The 25,352-nt window shown below is 43.3% G+C and overlaps 1 protein-coding gene and 1 pseudogene across 3 annotated transcripts in view; both read right to left on the bottom strand.

Moving 5' to 3' along the window:
* Window positions 1-25,352, bottom strand: part of PARP8 (poly(ADP-ribose) polymerase family member 8) — a 168,629-nt gene that overhangs the window by 116,089 nt on the left and 27,188 nt on the right. The gene's annotated exons all lie outside the window — the stretch shown is intronic.
* On the bottom strand, window positions 517-3,460 carry LOC136321050 (transmembrane emp24 domain-containing protein 5 pseudogene; annotated as a pseudogene).

Genomic DNA, 25,352 nt, shown 5'->3' with positions numbered 1-25,352 from the left:
CATCTGCTCAGGGAGACAGCGGACAGCTTGGCCAGGAGGAAGGAATGTCACCTTCTCACTTCCAAAGACCCCCAATGAGAGGAAGGGAGAGAGAGGACAGAGGAACGCAAGAAGATGGTGGTATCCGAGGACTGACGGCATGGCAAATGCTGCTCCTTGAACCTAATATTGACTCACGTCTTTTTCTATAGAAATCCGATGTTGAGTTTGAAACACCGTTGCCCTGAATCAAGGCTACTTCACAGCCTTGCCTGCACCCAGGAGTTATGATCTGATCACGTTCTGGTCAATACGGTACACACAGAAACATCCTGCAGTGGCCCTTGGAACCACCCTTTAAGCTGAGGCAGGTGGCCATGACCCCTTGGTGTCTTCTTCTTCCTATTCTCCTTCCTGATGTTGGGAACAGAGACAGAACCTTGGCCCCTCAGCAAAGGGTGAGTTGCAAGAGCCTGTGTCCCTGCACAGAGTAACCAGACTCACCCTGAAAGGTGAATGCAAGAAGGAAAAACGCCTTCAAGCCAATGTGATTATGGGCTCTTTGTGAATGCAGCTAATTGGCTCTGCGAAGAGCTGAGAACACACAACAGAGGATAAGAGGACCCAAAACACAACTTGCCTGGACCCCGTGGTCTGTATTCTCCACCCCCTGCTAACTGCCGCCCCGATGAGACCTTGACAGTGAAACAGGACATGTCCCTTGTAAATGTAAGCAATGCAAAGGACACCTTAGGAGCAGTAACAGGAAGATTTCCTAAACATGTTTCTCTTGAAAAGGTTCTCCATCAATGATTATACTCCTGTTGATGAGATTCATAACAAGAATAAAAATATGTCAACGACTCAAAAAATTTCGCCTGAGGATTTTATGATTTATAACAGTTACACCTGACAAGACACTACAGGTTGTCTCTTAAATGTTCCACCACTTGCATAAAACTGATCTAGAGTAGAATTTGATTTCTCGTGACGAAAATCATTCCTGAAGGTGTACTGCATGGTTTGTTTCCAAGGCATAGCCTTTCTCTGAGGATGCAAAAAGATTTTTTTTATATATATATTTTCCCTTTTTATCTTGTAAACGACTTAATTTCTGAGAGGGACGAAGGACACATATTTTAATAATTATTCTTAAAACCTACAATAAAGGATTAAAATATTAACAATATTCTTGTCTAAATCCTGTTGGAACACATCCGAACACTAAATAATATATATATTCTCTATGGTTTATATGCATTTCCTATTTATTTCATTATAAATTTATAATTTTGTAAGAAGACATTATGCAAGATTCCTTCTTTGAGAGAAGTAGTTATCAAAATCAATTTATCTGGGCATCACTGTCAAAATTTGGTATGCAAAGATATCAAAATTCTTATACGGTTCAATTCCTAGGTTTTAAAATGAATTTCAATTGGTCGTAAGTATGCAAAACTAATACTTTTTGCTGATGCTTTGAGTTGAAATACATCTGGTTATAAAAGTTTCACAAATCTGTTTTTCACACCTTCTATTCCATCCAAGGACCAACGCCTATGCAAAAACAGAAAAGCACAGTCTCTGTCTTCGAAAAACAAATTCAATCTATGGTTGGGTCATTCTCAGGGGATTTGTAACAATCTATTGAAAACTTTTACAATTAATTTGTAATTACCACACTTACAAAGAAACTTCTGGGTAAGAGAATCTTTTAAAAACATAGTTCAGTGTTGCGTTTCAGCCGAAAGTTCATTTACTTAAATCACCTATGACACATTTGCAATGTTTTTTAAAACTTAAGAAAATGCCATTATTAATATGGCCTCAATTATACATATACTCTGTGAAATATGGATTATACACTTAATGTAGAACTGAAGCAATAAGATTACTGGCACAGCCAAAAACGACTTTCTTTTTACATTAAAATTATAATTGTTTGCCCTGGCTGGTTAGCTCAGTGGTAGAGCGTCGGCCTGGCGTGCAGGAGTCCTGGGTTCGATTCCCAGCCAGGGCACACAGGAGAAGCGTCCATCTGCTTCTCCATCCCTCCCCCTCTCCTTCCTCTCTGTCTCTCTCTTCCCCTCCCGCAGCCGAGGCTCCATTGGAGCAAAGTTGGCCCAGGCACTGAGGATGGCTCTATGGCCTCTGCCTCAGGTGCTAGAATGGCTCTGGTCACAACAGAGCAATGCCCCAGATGGGCAGAGCATCGCCCCCTGGTGGGCATGCTGGGTGAATCCCGGTGGGGCACATGCGAGAGTCTGACTGCCTCTCCGTTTCCAACTTCAGAAAAATACAAAAAAACAAAATTATAATTGTTTTATGACTATGGTAATAACTGAAAATATTTTAGAAAAGACTATTAATGGTGTTGATTGTAACACTTTGTTGCATTTTTCTGTCTTTTTCAATGTGAAGTACTCTGGGAGTTTTAAGTTCTATTTTTCCACTTTCTTTGTTTTTCTTTTTTCTTTTTAGTGAGAGAAAGGGAGGGAGAGACAGACTCCCACTTGGCCCCAAACCAAGATCCACCCAGCAAGCCCACCAGGGGGCAATGCTCTGCCCATCTGGGGCATTGCTTCTTTGCTCAGCAACCAACCTCTTCTTAGTGTCTGAAGCAGAAGCCATGGAGCCATCCTCAGTGCCAGGGCCAACTTCCTCCAATGGAGCCTTGGCTGTGGGAGGGGAAGAGAGAGATAGAGAGAAAGGAGAGGGGGAAGGGTGGAGAATCAGATGATTGCTTCTCCTGTGTGCCCTGACTGGGAATCGAATCTGGGACATCTACATGTTGGGCCGACATCTACCACTGAGCCAACCAGCCAGGGCCTCCACTATTTTCAAGTAGACTCCAGCATATGAACTTGACTGGCTGACACCCCCCCACCTTCACCACTGACTTAACCACAGAACTGACACGAGCTCTATCAGAGCTGCTTTCCTGTGTGTTCTGATCATGAGCTTCAGATGCTCTCAGCAGAGTGTGGCTACAAACCACGCTCGCACAGTCTGGACATGGCGCTGTTGATGGATTCCAGGATATCTTCCAGTTTCACATCCCACCGATCTGTGCCAGCAATGCCGTGCTTCCAGCCTCCTGCTCTTGCTCCTTTTTCCCACATTATCCAGGATTCATTCAAAGAAAATCGCCTTCTCAGACACAGTGCTGAATTGTTATTATCAAAGCAGAACTCGTGGTCCCCAACATCAAGTCTCCACTGTGTGATGCCATCTGATTTTCTTTGTTCAAAAACCAAAGTTCTTCTTTCTGGAGAAGCAAGATGGACATTAGTATCGAATCCTGCTCCATCCAAAACGTGGTGCTGCATCGCCCGCGAGGCCTCCGGGGCCAGAGGCTGGTAGAAGCACTCCTTCTGGATGGGGAGGGGTCACTGTGAAGCCGGACACCCTCCCCCCAGCAGCACTGGGGGCAGAGCCACCAGGGGAGCACCAGGAGGGGCAGCCAGATCTCCTCATCCATCTCTGCGGGAACCATCTCAGGCCGGAAAAGGCATGGGAGGTGACATTTCTTGGCAGCTGGGCTCAGTTTTTCCTCCCTGGACTCCTCATGGTGGGCAAGGGAATGTGGATCCTAGGAGGCAGGGAAAACTCCCACCACACAGGGAGATACACCGGCCCCCAGAGACTACTCTCAATGTCTTAACAACATGATACATGAAATGAGCCTGTTTGCCATTAAGTTCTCTTTATCTCCTGAGTCATTCCCATTGGCACCCAAATATTCTCTAGTACATTTGTCTGAGCTACCACCCTAGTTCTCCATTCCACTTTATAGGACCATTTCTTGAAAGAGTTGGCCATGCTTGCCATTTCCATTGTAGCTCCCATGTTCCCTTTAACCCAATCACATTGGGTTTTCAATCAACCACTTCCATGATCACCAATCTGGTCGCTTCTTGCTCCCTTTCACACTGAACTCCTAGCAGCACTGGGCAGCTAACCACATTCTCTCTCCAGCAGCCCTTTCTTCCCTCGACTTCCGAGACATCACCCACTATCTTAGCCTCTACGTCTACGGTCCCAACATGCACGCTTTCAATTGCTCAATCCATCTTCTCGCTTGACCTTGAAATTACGGAATGCTCCACCCTCAGCCCCATGACACCTTCTCTTCTCTAACCTGCACAGATGTTCCATCATCTATCCCTGGACTTTAAATGTCACCTCTGTTTCCATGAACTCCAAATCCATCCTTTCTCCCTGACCCCATACTTGAACGTTAGAGCAGAAATCTAACCTCCTGTTTGACCTAGATGCTGATTCTCTATCTTACCCCTAAACCTGCTGTTTACCAGAATTCTCTCTCTTTACTGTCTAAATACTTGCTTGGTGCTCAGGCCAACATCTATGGAATCATGATTAGTTCCTTTCCTCCTCTCAGGAGGCCACACATCTGCCTATGCATTATAATTTAAACACCAGGGTGTTGTTTTTTAATACTCCTTTGATTAATGTTTACCTGCTCCCTTGTTGATATTGTCTGTGATGTGGTGGGTCTGAATAATTGTCTAAAAATGCACGTTTTAAAATTCTGGTTAGTCAGCTTGCCTTTCCTTATTAAATAACCAAGTTTGGTCATCTTTGTGTGCAGTATTTCCTTCCCATGAAAGTTCTTTAAGAACCTCAGGGCCTTGACACACCCACACGCATCCAAAGAAATGTAATGTCCTTCCTTCTCCCAACAGGAAAGCATGAGTGAATTCTCAGAAATTTCATAAGAAAGAAGTGCATTCATAGAAATTTGTCCAGAAACATGAAATTTTGCCATTGTGAACATTTTGTCAGGCAGCATAGGAACATTTTCGCCTCCCACTCACTGTGCTACCACTGAGATTGTACAGAAAAATGTCAAGAGCACAGACCCTGTGGGTGCTTTCATAAAGACGACGTGAGCTGTCTCCACTGTGGTCACCATGCTGAACGGACACTACCATCTGCAGTCTTCTCAGATCAAGCGGGAGTCGGCACTGCCATGTGTTGGAAAGTCACCTGCTGCTTGGGGTTGAGCGTGGCTGCTTGACCACCCATTTCTGTTTCTAGATTAACTTTTACTAATGAGAGCTAAGGAAGGGGAGAGGGGAGCATAAACTCGCAAGGAGAGAAAGAATGGAGGACCCAGCCATGAAAAGGAGATTTTGAACACTTTTGGAAAAAGAGAAGGAGCTAGGAAAATGGTACGTGATGTAACGGAGGAATGTGTCGGCAGGAGAGGGAGAGAATCAGCCACCTGAACTCTCGGTCAACGGCTCAGGACCTGTAGGCCCTGGAAGCCAGTGGGAGGCGACAGCCAGGGTCCACTGCAGGGGACGGCACAGAAGTATAGCCCAGGGTACCTCCTGGTGACAACTCCCACCCTAAGGCCCACCAGTCCACAGGCCCTGCTCACCCCCTCAGCAATTCCCGCAACTCTGTCATGAACGTCACCTCCCAGAGCTCTGCTGTATTTGTGAGAGAGGAATCATACCTACCTGTTGTTGCCCACAGCCACGCTAACAAACCACTGCAACCTCGGTGTCTCAAGTTTATTGTCCTACGATTCCAGAGGTCAGTATCCAAAAACGGGTCAGACCAGGTCACCATCCAGCTGCCAGCCAGTCTGACTTCCCTGCAGAGGCTCAGGGGAACAGCCTGTCTCCTCCCAGCCCCACTCCTGAGGGCGCCCACATGCCAGGGGCTGCCCACATGCCTTGGCTTCTGGCCCCTTCCTCTCCCTTTACAGCCAGCGGCACGGCATCCTCAGGTCTGCAGCTCAGACCCTCTGCTGCCTCGATCACATCTCCTGACTGCCCTGCCTCTTCTAAGATCCCTGTCATTGCAGTGAGCTCACCACGGAAATCCAGGATAGCCTCCCCACCCAGAGACTCACTACACACACCACTGAATTCCTCTCTGTCATGTAAGGGAGCATATCTGGTGATTCTAGGATTAGGGTGGGGGATTCTGGGATTAGGGTATGGACACCTCTACCACATGACCTCGTCAGATTACCAAAAAGCCCAGATGAGATTATCCCAATAAAAAAAATAACAACAACTACTACTCATGTTTTGACCTCACAACAGCCCAATGACACACAGACCACTGTCAGTACCCTTGTACAGATGGGCAATGTACCGCACCGCACAATTCCTATTCCTCGAGTCACACAGCAAGTATCTGACAGAAGGGAGTTAAAAATTCCATCCTCACTCTCTCAACCCACCCACCCCACAGAAAACACTAAATAAATGCTGTCATCCCTCCCTGAGTTCTTACACACCTCATGCCTTGAACATAACCGTGATACAGAGTAAGAGCCCAGTGTCCTCATGAGAACTTTTCCAAAAACACTTTATGTGCCTCTCTCTTCCCTATTATAATTATTCCTTCCACCAAAATACCTTTTCTTTCTCTTCTCTACCAGATTTGTATTTGGTTCCCGTCTTTGGGCTCCCAAAGCTCCACGTACTCACCTGCACTGTGGCTTCCAGCGTTAGAGTACACACTGCCTCTTTCTCTGTCTCCTGACCCGTCAATGTCTTGAGGACAGGGACTCCTGTCCTTGGGGTGGCCTGTCGAACCAGGCCATCAAGAGCTCACTGAATGAGCAAGTGAAGAAATAATACACTACCATAATTTTAAAACCTAGCTGATTGTCTCATCAAGAATATTTAATAACTGTGACCATTCTGCATGTTTTTATAATTATACGATATCTCCCTCTATTAACAGAAAACCAATACGAAGTTGAACAGATTCTAAAATGTCCCTGTTTATTTTGTGTCCGCAATCAACAGTAGTCACCAACGCGTGTTTTGTAGGTCCTTCGCAAATCAGTGTATCTTCACTGTGCAGGAGCAGAGACCCTTTCCATAAGTTTGGTTTTGTTTTATCAGTTTTTTTTAATACAATGACAAATATCTGTCTCTAAAGTATAACTCTGGGAGACATCTACAATATGGTAATCAATAGCCAAAGGTCAGCATACACAGTTTGTTCTTATTATTTTGGGCTTACGGTTTAATGTAGCTTCTGCCATTCTACTTTGTAATCAATATATTTCAAGCCATCTTGAATATAGGGAAGGTTAATACAAGTTATTCTTTAAAAACAGAAAAGCATATTCTTCCCTAACTATTTATCAGAGATGGAAAAGTAATGAGCTCTTTGGGGAAGGAGGTAAATCAAGTTTACAGGCCAATCCTTTCGATTTTTGTTGCTCTGAACGTTTCTCATCACCACAGTAACGCAAGATGAATAACCTGGCCTACGGTTTACTCCACTGGCTCCAAAAGCAAAAGGGATGGTTACCAGATGCTAATAATCACTGTGGGAAATGAGGCGAAGAGGTAAAGGAGTGATGTGCTTCCCCAGCAATGCTTTTGCCTGCACCTGTCAAAAGCCCTACTTAACTGACTTTAGCAACAGGGCCTCGGTGATCTTATCAAGAAAAAGTACACACAATGCAATAAACAGATCCTGTAACGTAGAAATGTACACTTGAGACCTCTGTGACCTTGTTGACCAATGTCAACCCCATACATTAGAAATAAATAAAAAGCGCAGAAATGTGTGCTGGAGTATGGGGGAGGCGGAACTCCAGGATCGTTGGTTTAATTCGCCAGCTCAATGATATCACTGGGGACACCCGTTTTTTCCCTGAAACTCTGTCTCTCTCAGAGCATCTGTTTTCCCTGTGGGCTAACTTCCTGTGTGGCCAACGGGACGGGACAGCTTCTGCGGCCTCAGCTTCACTTCTGGACATGGGAACAGGACGCACAAGGGGCTTCCTGGGCTTCCCGCTCAGGAGCGTGGGAACCCATCCCCGGAGCCTCAGCAGATGCCTCCCGCACAGGTCAGAGGCCAGATGGGGCCCCCAGCCCGCCCTGGACCAACAGGGTGGGGCGCAGAGCTGGGCAGGGGGGGCCAGGAACACAACCGGACTAAACCAAATCACTCTTACTCCATTCTTACTCTCACAAAGGTGATCTCCTGAACAAAAACGGTAACGGTTTTCTCTTTGCATGAAGAAGGAAGGAGCTGATGTCTCCATCATGATGTCCCCATGTTTGAAACAAGGGAAACAAAGGCTGTCAAAGAATTCGCTCCAGGACCGGCCCAACTGCCCACCTCTGCAGACATTCGGTTTGGAGGGGGGAAGGTTCCTAACTAGAGAGTTGTGCTTACTAGAGCCAGCGTTGTACAAGATGCCATGTCACAGGTGACCAGTAATAACACACAATTCACCTCCTAAAAGGTCTTTAAACAGACTAATATACCCTGAGGCTAGGAAAAGTTTCAAATATATACAGGACTGTGCAACATACTCATACGCATGTGAGTATGTATGTGTAGGAATATATAATACAGAGATTAACAGGTTAAGGCAATCAAATCAGAACCTCTCAGCTACACTAATTTTTAATCAAGTACATAGGACACAGACATGGAAACACAGTAAGGTTCTTTTTTAGAAAAGTCAACAGCAGAGTTACACTGCTAAATCTGGCACACTGAAATACGGACACTTTGAAAAAGGAGAATGAAATCCAAGAAAGCTCACACCGTGAAGGAGCGTGCACACATGCACACGCACACACAGACAAGCAACATCTCCTCTTCTCTAGGAAGTTCCTACCAGAAGAGTAAACCAGGAGAGAGAACTGGCAAAACTTGGGGATCCTAGTACCTTTGGCTTGTTAAACGCATTTTATTCTATGACTCTCCTAAAACAGGAAGATCTCCCTTTAAAAAGTCCGTAAATAAGAAGCATGGGAGTGCTTCTCTATTACCGTTGCTGAGGAAGTTCTAAAGCAATGGCAACCCAGCCTCATAAATCATCGCAAAACAGAGGCGGAAAGCAGAAGACAGAATCTAAGCAAAGATCCATGGAATTGTCAAACACAGACGACTTCTCCTTCGGGTTGAAGCAGACACACAAACAGAGGTCCCTCTGCTAGCAGCAGCAGAATCGCTCAGGGAAAGAACGCGCCAATGGAAGGTGCTCGTTTTCTCACCTTTAAATAACTGAGAAAAAGACTATTTCGGGAGTAATGACATCATGAACTAAAAACATATTCATTAACCCCAGAATTTTCCTCGTTGCCATTTTTTTTTCAGGCCAAAACCTGCACCAAGCTTCCCTTTATTTTAAGAGCCGTTCCACCCATTTCATAAACATCCCGGAACACACATCCTCATTGTCATTCATTGTCTCTCTCTCTCTCTCCACTTCTGCTCCCACAGACATTTCTCAAGCCATCATCCTTGACTTTTTTTTTTCCATTTCTCTGTCTCTGGATCTCTTGTCTGGCTGGGTCTCTCTTATTTTTCTCTTCTGCGACAGTTGTAGGATTTAACGGCTCAGGTATAAATTTTGTAGGAGGAATACATTTTCGGATGAGTCCTGAGATGAAACGGTCCTCGAAACACTGTGGCTACTGCACCCTGGAGGACTGCCACCAGCTCTAATGTTTACACATGATCACTGTGCCCACTGCCTTCCTTGTAAATGCCAAGAAGCGGGGACCCATCACTAGGCACCTGTGAAAGCCGCCAAGAGGCACGCGAGGACTCAGACAAAGAAAGGAGGGCATCTAGAGAAAACAGAAACAAGGAAGCAGAAGACATTTAAATTGACAGAGAGATGAGGACAGCCAGAAAATAAGAAGTACATAAAACAGCAACAAAAGGTTTTTAAAAACTATGTTCAAAAGGAAAAAAGAAAAAAATTAAGAGCAAAAGCTGGAAAATTAAAAATATTATACTAACAATAATTTAACAAAAGTGTTGAGGACATAATTGAGAAAATCTTGAAAAAAACAAAGAGATAAAGACATGGAAATATGAAAATAAAAATAAGAAACAAGGGATCATTATAAGAAGTCCAACAACAGACTTAGGAAGGTAAGAAGGTGATAAAATACTGTCAAATATATAGTATAAGATAATTTCCTAGAGGGATAACAGCTTCCACATGAAAGGTCTTACTGTTAACATTTAAATCTAACAGACTTAAAAAAAAAAATCCACACCCAGCAATATCATTGTGAAGTTTCAGAACTTTAAGGATAAAAAATAAAAGCTTCCAGAGAGATAAGAAGAAAAGTTACATATAAGGAATTAGAATCAGAAAGGTACTCAAGAACACTGGATCCAGTAAGATGAATGAGCAATATCTTCAAAATTAGGAGGAACAGTGAGTTCTGACCCAGAATTCTACACCTTTTCAAGCATTTAAAATGGAGATCAGATAAAGATATTTTAGACATGGCCAGACTAAAAAAAAAAAAAATTGACCCTTAACACAACTTTTCTTTAGCAGCTAAAAGAGTGTACGTTTCAACAAAACAAGGAGAGTACGGCATTCAGAGACGAGAGGACGCAACACAGGGCTATCATCATATGTGCCTCAGACCTTCAGAGAATGTAGTTCAGAAGCAAAAAAAACAGGAGGGCTCAGTGAGGTCTCTAGGATGGGGAAGAAGTGGGTAGAGATCACTTACTGATATGTTTGACCATCTGGGAAAATTACTGAAAGCCATGACAAAAGTCTTGTAAGAACTGAAAAATAATAGCCTGACCAGGAGGTGGCACAGTGGATAGAGCATCAGACTGAAACGTGGAGGACCCAGGTTCAAAACACCGAGGTTGAGCAAGGGCTCAGCAGGGTCACTGGCTTGAGCATTGGATCATGGACATGACCCCATGGTCGCTGACTCAAGCCCAAAGGCCGCTGGCTTGAAGCCCAAAGTCGCTGGCTTGAGCAAGGGGTCACTCACTGTGCTGGAGCCCCTGGTCAAGGCACATATTAAAAAGCAATCAATGAACAACTAAGGTGCTGAAACAAAGAATTGATGCTTCTCATCTCTCTCCCTTCCTGTCTGTCTGTCCCTATCTGTCTCTCTCTCTCTCTCTCTCTCTCTCTCTCTCTCTGACTCTTTCAAATAAACACAAACTGAAAAATATATATATATTTATGTATACATATAAATATATAATAAAATTACATATTTATATATACTAATCAAATAAAGGCTAATGGAAAAATTCATAGGCAATTTTTAATTTAAAAAATTATAGAAAGAAAATTATACAAGAAGTATAATGGTAGAGCCACTGCAAATGCAACGTTGGTGACTGATGTACCCAAAACTTATGAAATGACTATATTGAGAGATGACGGAGTAAGGAGATGTAAGACAGATAAACACCAACATGACAGGCACTCAACAGAACCCAGCTAAAATTAAGTCAGTGAGGACCAGTTTATGCATACGATGTTAAAATATGGTTGATAAGACCATACCATTTGATTTCATAATTATATATGTGTTTACTTTTATGAATATGGAATTAGAGAAAAAAACACCTCACTGATAACAAGAGATCAGAGCCAAGAGAAGCAGGGTAGTATTAGCATTCATTTCAATCCAAGAGAAGCAGTCAATATGGTCAGCTTCCCACACACGATCCTGGCAAGCAGTATGGTCTCCACACTCGGCTACTGTCCCCTAAAATGTAGCAAAACACATCCATGGATGTCTTTGGAATATCTTCCAAAGATTAAGCCTTAAAATCATTCCAACAGTAGAGTCAGAAAGAATTTCAATCAAACCCTCAGAATTTGCTTATTGTTTCTAAGGAAAAGATGAGGCATTCTAAGTAGCCGCCAAGTCTGTTTGTTACTGTGGAATGAGTACTAAAAAAATAACTAAATTTAAGACATCTGCAAAGTACAAAAGCATCCTGGGAGAATCACTGAATGAGCAACAACTGCAAGTTGTATGTATCACAAAAGGTTTCTTTCCTGCAGGATACAGGCCATGGCAGGTAAATACTGAGTGATTATATATTTATATCAACTGAAGGATGAATTATATACTTTTTACAAAGAACTATGCTTACACTATCTATAACAACAATATGCATGGATGCATGGTTGACAGGCGTCTGATTTATTAAATCAATAAATGCTCCTATAAATGTGTATAAAAAGACTTTATATTAGTTTACAAAGAACAGAATGATTTAGTGAACTACATAAATATATGCAAATCTAACACTTAGACAAGGGTACCCAATAAAAAAGTAACTATATGAATTTTTGTGTAAATTATGAAACCCTTGAGAAGTGTTTTTGTAAGCAGGGTGTATGTGTACTAGTATATGAGAATTGCCAGAAATGAATCACTTTATGCTACTGGCAACATAACAGATTATTAAAATATGGATTAAGAATGTTCAGATAAAGCACTCTGAAATCATGAGGTGTTTGACAAAATGAAAATTGTTGGTTCTTTTTCTTACTATTATTTCTTTTTTTTTTTTTTTTTTTTTTTTTTTGTATTTTTCTGAAGCTGGAAACGGGGAGAGACAGTCAGACTCCCGCATGCGCCCAATCAGGATCCACCCGGCACGCCCACCAGGGGGCAACGCTCTGCCCACAGGGGGCGATGCTCTGCCCCTCCGGGGCTTCGCTGTGCCGCGACCAGAGCCACTCTAGCGCCTGGGGCAGAGGCCAAGGAGCCATCCCCAGCGCCCTGGCCCTCTTTGCTCCAATGGAGCCTCGGCTGCGGGAGGGGAAGAGAGAGACAGAGAGGAAGGAGAGGGGGAGGGGTGGAGAAGCAGATGGGCGCTTCTCCTGTGTGCCCTGGCCGGGAATCGAACCCGGGACTTCTGCATGCCAGGCCAACGCTCTACCACTGAGCCAACCGGCCAGGGCCTATTTCTTACTATTATTAATAATACTGTTATTACTTCTATTTACTGTGGATACAGTTCTAAGCTCTGAGTTAAATATTTGTGTTTCTGTGTGTATCTTATGGCAAATTATTATTCCTATGTAGAAAGTGGAGAGATTAAGTAACTACCCAAGATCATGAAGAGACTGGATTCAAATGGAAACTTCTGGACCACCCAAAATCCTGATCCTAACCACTAAAATGATTGTTACACAGGCTTATTTCTGAAATTAACCACCACAAGTTTGTCATCAAACGGCTCCAGATTTAGCCAAGTGGGACAAGAAGGTTAAATGATATTTTAGATAAAGGAAAATTGATACCAGACATGAGAATTTGAGCATCCCATAAATATTTTTTTAAATAATTTCTAAAAATATTTAAAAACCAACAAAATATACAGAAAAGAATGAGACATCAGACAAATAAGGTTCCAAACTTTCAATACTTTAAAAATCCTCCAACTCACTAATAATAAGTGGATACAAATTAAAGTAACAAAGAGATATGATTTAACACCATAATTATTGGCAAGAATGGGGGAAATGGTATTTTTCAACTAGAATAAATGACACAGGTTAGAAATTTTCATGGAGCATGAGTTTATCTTAATCCAGTAGTTCTGCTTTTAAAATATACAAAAATGCTCAATAAAACTAATACCTATACAAACTTAAAACAATCATGAATGAAATATGATAATTTCACAACAAAATTAATATAAGTAACAATGATATAAAGATATATTTTTAGCATGATACACTCAAAATATGTTTTTAAGCTGAATAATACAGGGTTGTCATTTTGAATAAAATTATTCACTAATGATTTTTATTCAAATAGCACACTCCTTCAGTACTTTGAACCACATCCAGTATTATTAAAGAATTATTTTACATATATGCAATGAAGACACTACAATGAGACAATCCAAAATATATCTGCTTTATTAAGTGACAGGGGTCTTGAATTAATAAGCGTTCTAAATCTAAACTAAAAATCAGTATATTAAAGGTTAAAATATATTTTTTTCTGGCCCAAATGACAAACAAGTATACTGTCTCTTAAGAATTTAAAACTCCAAAAATCTGTAAGATTTAAACATTCCGAAAGTATTTGTCTCACCTAAACTTCTACCACCTTCCTCCCAATCCTTTCTCAGCAAACTTTGTGTCTTTAGCAACCTCATGAATTTTCCAGATTTCAAAAGAGCCCGTTTTCATATTAACCAAAGTCACTTCAAAAATTATTATTTAATCTGTCAACGTAATCACATAATTACAATGTCTTATATGTCAAATGCCGCTTATGAAAACATACTCTTTTTGTTAGAACAATTAAAGAATTTAGTCCCAGGTAACCAAATTCCCTATGCCTTGAATGCTCATAACTTCCCTCAGTCCCCACCCCACATCTCCAATCAACAGCAAATCCTGCTAGTTCTACCATTAACGATCTCTTCAATTCCTCTACCAATGCCCATCTTTTAACAGCCTCCTATTAATAATGATAATAATATAAAACACTTGGTAAAGAAAAATGTGGGTGAGAGGGGGACAATGACAGACTATCAACTCTTCCACGTGTCTTAAGTTAACTTCAAAGCTTAAAACTGTAACCTCAATGTATGTTGGTCATTAACAACCAATCACATTTAAAAGTAGCATGAGGGTATTCAAACAAAGTAAGACTTAAAACATAAATTCTACTATAAAATAATTCTCCATGGCATAATCTGAAACATTTCCATTGTCTTCTAGATACAGAAATTCAGAAATTCTATTATATTTTGATGAGTATCAGATGGGCCTGAAGGGCTACTTGGAGGATTATATACTGTAGAAACGACCTCAAGTATGAGGGTGAGGATTACTCAGTGTAATGATGACCCAGGGAGAAGAGTTTTCGCAATTTTAAAAAATAGGACATGGAAGTTTATGACACAGTAGCTGACCCAGCACTACTCCATCAACTTAATACGGCATTCGTAAGGGGAACACACAACTTTGGGAAATGACATCTCGACAGAACAGTTATTAAGCGCAAGCCAAGAGATCACCCACATAGTTAAAATGAGAGAAGACCAAACACATATTCCAGTTCCTAAGAATTTAAATACTTGCCTTAAACCATTGTTTCCTCACTCTGGGTCACAGTATGTTGATTCCCTTGTAAATGAGCACTTCCACTGCATTATAGAAAGAGTAAAATAAAAATTCATGCTTGGAAACCATAGGCCTCACGGGGGGGAAAAAAAAAAGGTTTTAGGTGCCAATTTATGACCTTGTTTCCCAACTGGGACGAAGTGATCAACAGAATCATCCAGAGTTAGACGGCGCCTGAGTTTCTCTACAGAGAAGCATGTAGCCTCTCCGAGAGAATTTTAAAGAGGAAAATTCTATAAAGACAAGTTTTGTTTTTTTTTTCAGCCTAGTGGGAACAGATGAAAAATACCAGCCTTCTTCAGCCCTACACCAGTGCATTGTTTTTTTTTTCTGGGAGCCAAGTCTGGCCCAGCCGGCTCTTGGCACAGTAGAAAGTGGACAAATCATGATTGAAGTACTCCAGTCTACTGTTTTTTTGACTTGAAACAAATAACAATACATGAAAGCTGCATTTTTCTCACCAGAAAGCCCACAGCTGGACTTTTAGAAAAGGATGTGTATTCAGTCTGGTTTAATTCACTAATTTTCGAAGAAAGCAGGTTCCATGAGTCACGTTGTAGTCCTTTCGCGTGTTAATGAAACTTTATTTATCCAGTGGGTGATGTTACCCTATTAAGAATGTATCAGCCCGAGAAAAGCTGCGTGAGACCTTGGTTGCATCCAAAACCCCTTAGGTCCCAGCAACTTGCCACTGCACAGAACTGGGTCCACAGCTCAGCAACATCAGCTCCCCTTATTAAAAACGGGGCATCGGCCCAATTCAGAGCTACCGAATCCGAGCCTACATCTCAATGGATGCAGCACTGACCCCCCCAGGACATGCATGTCTGAGATCTGATGCACAGCACACTGTTTTCCCATCATACTGATCATGCAGATGGCATCATAAATAATTGGGCTGACTCGCACGAGTCTCTCCAGGACCCCACCTGGGAGGCACCCTAAAGAGGCCGTGACATCATAATGAAGACAGGGCAGTGAAACACGCTTCCTCTGACCTGACCCCCTCTTCCCACAGGGGTGCTCTCAAGCTGACTGGGAAACCAAGGCAACAAAGGAAATGAGATCAGATGTAGAAAAACACTCTGTAAATGGTAAAGTCTTCAGTAACTGTCGGGGCTGTGATTTTCCCTGCAGTTCCCAATTCGGCAAGATCCACGCTCTTCAGGCGCTGGACTCGGCAGGTGGGGAGTCACAGGGTCGGGAAACCCACATTCCCCTCCACGTTCCTGTGATGTGGGTCCTTCTGTCCTTCACTCACTGGGTCCGCCACGTGACACACACGTACTGAACACTGCCCTCCCTTCCTTGTCACAATCTGGTCATAGGTAAGAATACAGTCAGCAAACAGCAAAACAGTCCGCCCGTGGCCCTGGCCGGTTGGCTCAGTGGTAGAGCGTCAGTCTGGTGTGCAGAAGTCCCGGATTCGATTCCCAGCCAGGGCACACAGGAGAAGCGCCCATCTGCTTCTCCACCCCTCCCCTTCTCCTTCCTCTCTGTCTCTCTCTTCCCCTCCCGCAGTCGAGGCTCCATTAGAGCAAAGATGGCCAGGGCGCTGGAGATGGCTCCTTGGCCTCTGCCTCAGGCGCTAGAGTGGCTCTGGTCACAACAGAGCAACGCCCCCTGGTGGGCAGAGCATCGCCTCCTGGTGGGCGTGCCGGGTGGATCCCGGTCAGGCACATGCAGGAGTCTGTCTGACTGTCTCTCCCCATTTCCAGCTTCAGAAAAATACACACACACACACACACAAAAACAGTCCGCCCGCCCCCTACATGGGACTCACACTGTCATGTTCTAGGACAGGTAACCACCCTCTCCCAATAAGACACTGAAGATCAATGACACCACTACATCCTCATTTCATGACAGAAAGATGTGGAAAAATACTTTTCCACTCTAGTTCCGAGAAGGCAAGGTTAAAATTCTTTTAAAGAACTTTCTTTTCCTCCTGTAATACCAAGTAAAATCCCGTCTGTCTTCCCAGCAGGGGGAATGACGTGTCTTGAATAGATTTACCTGATTCATTTTTAAGTTATGAGTGTGAAGCTAAAGACCATCTTGGCTGGCACTTCTTAGGTGACACCAAGTCTCCTCATCCTTTTCCTTCCCTGAAGGCTTTCAAGGACCTCCTGGCCCTGTGGCTTCTTCTCAGGAAACCCCTCCATGCAGAGAGGGGGTGAAGCCAGCATCTCATGAGGATCTGACACTGGTGACCCTTGGACCGGGTGCAGGTCTCTGTCTCTGCCCTGCTCGCCCCTGTGTGGGCACAGGAACCCTGTTCCCATGGTGATTCCATCACACGGAAAAAACCTCTCAGGTGTGATTTCTGGCTTCCTCCGAGACAAAGGGTCCCTTTATCACAGGGATCAGAAGTGAAGAAGCTGGGGGGCGGACAGTATTCCAATTCTAACAGCCACAGACGTCCTTAGGACTCTAGGGACCCGACAACAACAGGGGAAGCTTCTGAGTAATATGGACACCGGAAGAGCAAGGGTCATGTTGAATGTGTCTGTCTCCCTGGGCCTACGTCTGCAGGAGGGGTGGATGAGAAAAATCAGTCTTTTCTCCATTTTGTACTCAGAGGTTTTCTTATCTAAACCTCCCATTTAATCAGGAAGCAGCAACACTTTTCATTCATATGCTCCAGGACTCAACTGAGACACAGCCATGGAGCATCAGTTGTGCGCCGGGCACGGTGGGGGGCCCTCGACAATGGCGAGTCACAGGCAGGGCCGCCTAAGCCCTGGTGGCGCTCATCGTCCACAGAAAGAACTTAAACCCTCATCCGATTTCCACATATCCGTGTGTAAAACTGCACTTGTCACACTGTAAGAAATCTCCAACAGGAGGGTGTACCGAATAAGAGAGGAGGGAGGAAGACTGCCGGGTGACACTGAGGTGGCCCGAAGGACACAGAGGAGAAGAAGACAGAAGCAGTGTCTATTTTCGTGGCCATGTTTTCATTAGTGACACTGGTTACAGTCCACAGGAGTTGAAAAACCATACACTAAAGAACATGATAAATGACAAAATTGCTTATGTCGATGTAAGACATGTCCATCCTGGTAAGGAGTATGTATGAGTCTATTTGAGCTGAAAATGACAACTGCTGGTGAGCAAGACTGGCCTTTCTGCGGCTTCTCCCTGCACCTGGAACTGAGGAGGGGAGTGTGACAGGGAAGTGACAGAGGTGGGAGACAGCCAGGCGGGGACCAGACTACAGGCTAGTAAACAAGACTATGTGCTCTCCTGTGGGTGGCTACACCTTGGAGGGCTATCACTGCTGGCATTTCCAAGGTGTGTTAACCCAGATGCACAAGAACAATGTGCAGGGATGGCTTAAAGAACTCTCACTAAAGAAGTTACAGGCCTGGGGCGTGACTAACCACCATGACCGGCTCAACTAGGAACATACCATTTATTATAGCACCCTCTTTTCATCCACACGTACTTAAAAATGATAGCTTTACGGCCCTGGCCGGTGGTTCAGTGGATAGAGCATCGGCCTGGTGTATGGACATCTGGGTTCAAGCCCCGGTCAGGGCACACAAGAGAAGCGACCATCTGGCTTCTCCCTCCATCTCAATCTCTCTACCCCTTCTCTTTCTTCCCCTCCCGCAGTCTGCAACATGATTGGTTGGAGTGGCCAGGTGTTGAGGATAGCTCCATTGGAGCATATTAGCTTCCGGTACTAAAATAGCTTGGTCCTCGAGCATGGCCCCAGATGGGGGTTGCCAGGTGGATCCCAGTCAGGGCACATGTGGGCATCTGCCTCACTATCTCCCCTCCTCTCTCACCTTAAAAAAAAAAAAGTGTGTGTGTGTGTGTGTGCGTGTGTGTGTATAAAACTTTGCATATCCATCAATATCTATGTATCTATCATCACTAAGAAAATGATACAAATAATTTTTTTCTGGAATCAATAACGCTATTTATAATATAAACATCTTAATTTCAGTGCTAGTTTTCTTCTTGCAAATACTGCTGGCCAGAATCGCAAGTAAGAGAGAGAAAATTTCCAGATACAGTCCTGGCATTCTCTTCAACCCCTCTCCAAAATCCCCAGAACTTCTGATGCAGGAGGATCCGAGCACGATGCCCTCAGACCCGTCCTTCCAAAATCCCCAGGTGGGGTGAGAGCTATGGTGGGAACCTGGGTCTCACTGTCACGAATGAGAATCACAACACCCAAGGCAAGGAATGCTGTCCAAGGTCACAGAGATAAGAAGGTTGAGCCCTTCAGGAGCAATAGCTAGAGCTAAATTTGCAAAAGCTTAAGAAACTCCAAAACCCACAGAGTCAATTAAAAAAGGGGCAAGGAGATCAAGAAGAAATGTGGAAGCCTGAGAAGTTGGGAATATGAAACAAAACAAAACTGTTACAGGGGAGACCACCAGACCTCAATTCCTACCTTCTTGAGAAAAAGAATATAGTGGAGAGACAAAGAACAGCAAGCAAAGGAAGAATGTATTGCCCCGGAAAGAATGAAGTCAGATAAAAGTGGACCTTGCAGACAGGTTCAGGGGGTGATCACAGGACCAGCCCCCGCTGCCCACTGCTCCCCTGGTAGCAAGTCTTGTGGGGCCCCTTAGGTCTTAGGAGCTGACGGCAGGTGTCAGTGCGTTAACGAGTAAAGGAGAAATAAAGAGCATATAGCACTATTATAGGGGGGAAGAAGGAGGGGAGGAGCCAAGGGTAGACCAGAGGGCTCCTTTGTTTTTAGATAATATAACCTGGCTACCTTACAGTTTCCACCCTTTCAAAATGCAGATTAGGGACTGATCACATTCAAGAAATTTAACAGATGTTTTCCACATACTGTACGTCAAAATATGGTACCTGGATGCCCTAATTCAAAATTTGGGACAATTTTTCAGTTACCCAAGTTTAAAATCTCAGAATAAAACTTCTGGCTTTCACCGAGGTAAAGCCTAAAAAAATTTTTGATTCGATTTCTTTATAAAATAATTTCTGTAAAGCAGCCCAAACAGTCTAAAAACTGACTCTAAACTAATAAAAGACAGCTCAACCCACAAAAATAGCTATGCCAGCGATTTTCAACCTTTTTCATCTCATGGCACATATAAACTAGTTACTAAAATTCTGCAGTACATCAAAAAATATATTTTTTGTGCAACTGTGACAAGAAAAAAAGGTCTAATTTTGATTCATTCACAAGATAGCTATTGCTGTGTTGAATGCTGTCATTTTTCTATTTGACAATCTCAGGGAAAAGGTCAGTGCCCCTGACTAAATAGTCAGGCATTGTTGCCTCTTTTAAAAAATCTTATAGCATACCAGTTGAAAATCATTGAGCTATTGCTATTGTTTGATTCTCTTCAATCTTCTGTTACATTATGTATTTGAAATTTTCAAAGCAACTGGGTTTTTTTTTTCATTTCCCCATTTAGAACAAATTCTTTTGTCTCTCTTGTAGAAGCATTCAATGATGTCCTCTAGGTGCTGATGTACAGGTTTCATTTATGAGATTTACATGATTCCTAACACCGAAGGGCATGCACTTCTTCCATCCAACTCATGTCTTTGTTCAAAAATGAACAGTAAAATTCTCAAATTAAAATATATCAAAATAATGCCATGGTGGAGAAGGGTTTTGAATTCACCCAAGTGAATGTTTTTAAAATTTATAATGTCCACAGTGACTCTAAATCACAAACACACTGCTCAAGTACAATACTGTAAAGCCTGGATTCTGCACGTTCAAAAGTAAGCCTGCTTGTCCTGCTTCTGGGAATAAGAATTCCATATCCTCCCAGGCACTCTTAAATCAAAATAATTTATTATTAGGAAAAAAAAAAGTTTAGGAATAATCTGTTACTGCACTACACAGTGAAGCAACGATACGAAATTTGTAAAGAAGCAAACCGAGCCTTAACCTAATGAAAATGTTACCACATTGATTTTTTTAAAAGCACCATAAAAAAAAAGCACCGTAAAACTATTTTGTTCTTTTATCGACAATACTAATCATTAATTAGTGCACATGATTAGTGCAGATTACAGAACCATGGATTTGCTTCTATGAAGTGTGCCTAATAAATATTTAAGTAGCTAAACTGGTCTGACTCCCACAATCATTTACAACCTGGCGCTCATTTAGGAGGTCCGAATGACTAAGCACGAATCCGGACGAGGCTGTTACTGTTCTCATTTTCTAAGCACTGGGGGCCCTGCATTAGATCATGGTCACACCTCAAGGCCTACCTGATCATTCAGTGTTAGTGTCAGGGAACTTGCACAATGTACTCTCATTTCATTTTCATACCGAGGAGCACATTATTCCAAAGACAATACATCACTGAGCACACACGGTCCGTTTCTAGAAGGGGAATATCTCTCAAGCTATATGTCAGACTCAGAGTGAAAATCATGGTTCTTGAAGCCACCTTAAGAAAACGCCTCAAGGACGCCAAATATACGTAAGGAGAACTGAAACCCCTCCACAGAAAATGTGTCTCTAAGATCCTTGAAGGGGATTTTGATCCCATGTAGGAAAATAAACTAAACATGAAACCATATTCAGATTCATTATTAATTAAACAAATACCAATTAAAACTGTAATGAAACTCAACTTCGTATGGATGGAAATGGCAAAAATTATATTCTAACATTCTGCATGCACTAAATCCTGAGAGTGCTTGCCCAGGTGTAAACAGGTGTCAGTTACAGGAGGGTGATTTCAGAACATGTGTCAAAAAGACTCAGAATGTTTGCTCTCAGGATATGTTATGAGTAGATAGACAAGTTCAAGATAATATAATTGCAAGGGTCCTTGCTCACTGCAGCATGCTGGAAGTAACAAAGAAAGGTTCACAAACAGTTGTTGCAAGCATATGGCGTGGTACATAAAGGAGCCGTAGACATTCATAGCTGTTGTTATGTGAAGAAGGCTACTTGCAAACCACCACATCCGGAGTTTACGATGGCTCTTCCTTATACATAATAAAACACACATGAGTGTGTTCCTCCCACATGAGTGTGGGAGAGCAAGCATGCTCACTTGTGTGTATACAGAAAAGAATGTCAAACTATTAACACGTCATCTTTGAGTGCCGAGACTCAGTTTACGTGCTTCTTCATACCCGTCTGCATTGTCAAGACATCTGCAGTAAGTGTGCATAACTCTGAAATCACGGGCCACGTTGACGGGAAGACAACAAACCATGAAAGTTTAGAATTCTAAAGCTGTATTGGTGTAGAAATGTGACGCATAACTTTTTTCCCATTGTACAGGGGTAACACACTGTGTTAAATACAGAAGGTCTGATCTATTATCAACATGGGTTTGATTACAGAATCTCATAAAATTTTCTTTAAATTAAAAATAAATAAATAAAAGGGTTAGAATTCTGTATTACCCTAGACTCTGAACATCTTCTAGAAATGTGGTTCACGTCTATCCTGAGATAGGTCCTGATCTCCTAAGAAAATCAACACATTCAGGAACACTGGACACACTTAATTTCCTAATAGCTCCAGAACACAGTTTAGATGCAACATGCCAGCTTTCCGTAAATTAAAAAAAAAAGAGGGGGTTTAGAATTCTGTATTACCATAGACTCTAAACATCTTCTCCTAGAAATGTGGTTCATGTCTATCCTGAGATAGGTCCTGCTCTTCCAAGAAAATCAACACATTCAGCAACACTGGACACACTTAATTTCCTAATAGCTCCAGAACACAGCATAGATGCCACACGCCAGCAGGATATAATCCCTGCTGTGACTGGAGACACGGTCAGTGGTGGGAGTGTTAAGTGAGCACACAGAGGGTGAGAAAACACCGCGTTAGAACAGCTTCTTCCCACGCTTATTCTCGTTTTGTTTGTGACAGGCTATTTAAAAATCCATGGGGGGAATCTATGATCAATTATAATAAATAATTAAAAGCAAGGGGAAAAAGCATTTACAATATTCTTGTCATGTATTATCACCTGAGAATTTGGCTTAAAAATCTACCAAAGGCATTTTGCTTCGGAAATCATCTTGAAAACATTATGTGTTACCTTCACATGAAGGATTCTGAAGGTCAGTCCCCAACACCCTTACAATAAAAATTTTAAGAGCTCCTCTTTTCTGGGCCGATCATTTAGAGACACATAGTAACAACAGAAAGAGTCTTGCTTCAAAGGATATAAAGTCAAGATGTGAATACAGGCAAGGAAACCAATAAGCAGAAGTTATTGTTTTAGGTGTTATAACACATAAATAAGCACAGGGTAACAACTGACCAGGTGTGACTGCTGAGGCTGAACCGTAACAGATAGTAAAATTAGTCAGACGGATTAGAACGGTACTGGGTATTAATTTTTACCACCTTATGGCAGTAAGAAAAAAGCAACGTTGGAGACAAAGAAAATGTCCCATCAACAGGCCAGATGTCTAGTTTGGTACTGCTAAGTGAGAAAAAAAAAAGTCCTTGGTCTTAAGGGGTATATAACAGATGTAGTCACAAATAGGGAATTTGAATTATATAGTCACTATACCTACAGCTAAGTAGGGGCTACAATGGCACCTGAGAGAGGCATACAACCTAAGTGTGAGGGTTTCAGGGAAGACTTCTTAGAGAAAATCACATGTAAACTGAAACCAAGACAAGCAAAAGCTATACGGAATAAAAACATATACCCAGTCTAACTGAAGTGGTGCGGCTAATGAGTGACAGCTAGGGAGAGGAAGGGAAGCCTCGCCACAAAGGCACTGGGGTCAGACAGGTAGAGGTTCGAGTTCCACTGCAGCCAGGGAGACACCAGGAAGGGCTTTATACTTTAGAAAGATTCGCTCACTGTGGGCGGAAACAAAGAAATGAAACAAGATGGAGTGAGTAGAGATGACTGGGGAAAGGCTTTAGAATAACCAAAGGGAGAAACGTGGCTGGCCTGGAACTAAGAGAGGGTTGGGACAAAAAGTAACCACTTAGTTGATAGTAGGGAGTTCAAAGTCACTAGGAACACGGCGATTAAGTCTAAGTAGGGCATAGGGCATGTGAGAGACACAGGCATCTTGGATGCCACCCACATTTTTCACACGGGTGACGACAGGTGAGCAGTGGAGTCATTAGATGGCACAGGAACTTGGGAGCGGGCAGGAGAGATGTTTCATTGTTGATAACTTTTGTTTGAACACTCTTAAAACGTCCAAACTGCAATGTCTGACAGACAGATAGATATACAGAACACAGACCTAGCGGGAATGTGGGAGCTCTGGGGCAGAACCAGGAGCCCGTCACAGCTCAGGGAGGGCGGGTGCACCTGCCGAAGGTGACAGGGCCGCCGCCGGCCCAGGGAAGCGAGCCCGCTGGAGGCCACGCTGGTGGGCAGGCGCTGGTTGGGGGAGAGAAAAGGTGGGAACGTAAGGAAAAGAACACCAACACTCCCGCGGAAGGATGCCTTTGGAAGGGAGCGAGGCAGGCACAGGGAGGAGGAGAACAAGGCAGATGGTATTTGCAGGATAGCTCGCTTTCTTTTTAAATTGAATTTAATTTTTAGGGCAGAAAAGAATGAGTGAGAGGCAGGTGAGTGCATGGGATGTGTCACAGAAGCTCTAGATCTGTGGTCCTTCTACCAAGGAGGGGATGGTAGGTGGGGGGGGAGGGATCTGACCCCTAAAACCGCACCACATATTCAGAGATTAGTGAAATTTTCTGGGTCGTGAAAAAAATACAGCAGGTGGAGCGAGGCTGGGCTATTCCCTTCAGTGCCCCTCCCGGTCCCTCACTGCTGGAACAGGTCTGTGTGACGGAGTGATGTGAGCCCATGGACGTGGCGGACGCACTGTGTGGCAGTTCTGGGTGGGGGAACAAGAGACCCATGCAGACTGTCCCATTCCTCTCTTCCCCAGAAATGGGGAAATAGCATGGCTTGTCTCCAGATAATGCACCCACCAGACGGAGCCTCCTCAATCTGACTCAGCCGATGACATGGAGCCCCTACCAGTAAAAGATGGCGATGTATATATAGAGAGAGAAATAAGCCTTCGTAAAACTAAGTGGCTCAGTCTTCAGAGTTATATGGTTCCTGTAGCATAACTAGACAGCCCTCACTGAAGGTGACAAACGTTCACGTTGGCCAAGGAAATCAAAACTGTGACAGCTGATGAGAAAGCATGGGATGGAAAACAGCCAGAGAGGCCAGGTTCAAGTTCTAAGCAGCCCAGCCTCCCAGAGAGTCACCCCTCAGGTCATGGGGAACAGAAGAATCTTTTCCCTACACAGCTCGAGGGTCCCACAGCAGCCGAAGGGCCCTCCGTGGCAAGGATATCACCTCCCCTGCAGAACTCTCCAAGGAAGCTTCCTCAGACTTGAACATGATCCCCAACCCCACCCCATGCCCCTGGCACCAACAAGGAAGCCCTCCTGAATGATGATATTTGTCCAAGATCAAGTGCACCCCAGCGAATGTACCATGATGATCTTAATTGTTCTCAATTGTCAAGGCTACATAAT

The sequence above is a fragment of the Saccopteryx bilineata genome, chromosome 1 (genome assembly GCF_036850765.1).
Source record: "Saccopteryx bilineata isolate mSacBil1 chromosome 1, mSacBil1_pri_phased_curated, whole genome shotgun sequence".
Lineage (NCBI taxonomy): Eukaryota > Metazoa > Chordata > Mammalia > Chiroptera > Emballonuridae > Saccopteryx > Saccopteryx bilineata.
The sequence above is the reverse complement of the archived record's forward strand: the minus strand, read 5'-3'. Positions and strand labels throughout refer to the sequence as shown.